This window comes from Jaculus jaculus, chromosome X, assembly GCF_020740685.1.
Source record: "Jaculus jaculus isolate mJacJac1 chromosome X, mJacJac1.mat.Y.cur, whole genome shotgun sequence".
Taxonomy (NCBI): domain Eukaryota; kingdom Metazoa; phylum Chordata; class Mammalia; order Rodentia; family Dipodidae; genus Jaculus; species Jaculus jaculus.
The window spans coordinates 67,916,350-67,917,064 of record NC_059125.1 but is presented as its reverse complement, the minus strand read 5'-3'; the positions used below and the strand labels follow the sequence as shown (position 1 = coordinate 67,917,064).

Below are 715 nucleotides of genomic sequence, written 5' to 3'. Positions count from 1 at the left end.
GCCAGCGATACATGACTCAATATGCAATGGAACCATTCTGACACTAGAAGCAGTGTTGCCTAAAAAAAATCACAAGAGCCAGAGTTACCTTGAGACACATCTGGGATTGGGCTTTAACTCTTGAGAAAGAATGGAAAGGAGATTGCAAGTAAGTATTATAGGGCTTGAGAGATGGCTCAGTGATTAAAGGCAGCCTGGGTTCAAGTCCCTAGTACCCATGTAAAGCCAGATGCACAAAGTGGCGTGTCTGTCATTCATTTGCAGTAGCAGGAGACCCTGTCATGCCCATACTCTCTCTTTCTCTCTCTTAAACAAATAAAAACATTTGAGTGCTCACTTCAGGAGCACATATACTAAAAATTGGAACAATACAGACAAGATTAGCATGGCCCCTGCACAAGGATGACATGCTAATTCGTGAAGCATTCCATATGTTCTCCCACGTAAGCCAGATACACAAAGGGGAGCATGCATCTGGATATCGTTTGCAGTGGCTGGTGGCTCTGGTATGCCCATTCTTTCTCTCTCTCTCTCTCTCTCCCTCTTCCTCTCTCCAATAAACAAATTAATATTTTTAAAACATTTGAAAAAAGTTACATTCTTGGAATGGAAATATTTTCCTTACCACTTCCACTTTCTGGGTTTTTCAAACATCAATATTCAACATTTTAAAGGCTTATTAATCCATCAATTCCTAAGTAGAAAAACATTGCAG

The 715-nt window shown here is 40.4% G+C and overlaps 1 non-coding gene across 1 annotated transcript; it reads left to right on the top strand.

Annotated features, from left to right (window-relative positions):
• The first annotated feature begins 329 nt into the window (after nucleotides 1–329).
• On the top strand, nucleotides 330–437 carry LOC123456828. The gene has a single exon (XR_006634706.1). It is a non-coding gene; the product is annotated as a U6 spliceosomal RNA (small nuclear RNA).
• Nucleotides 438–715: the final 278 nt, after the last annotated feature.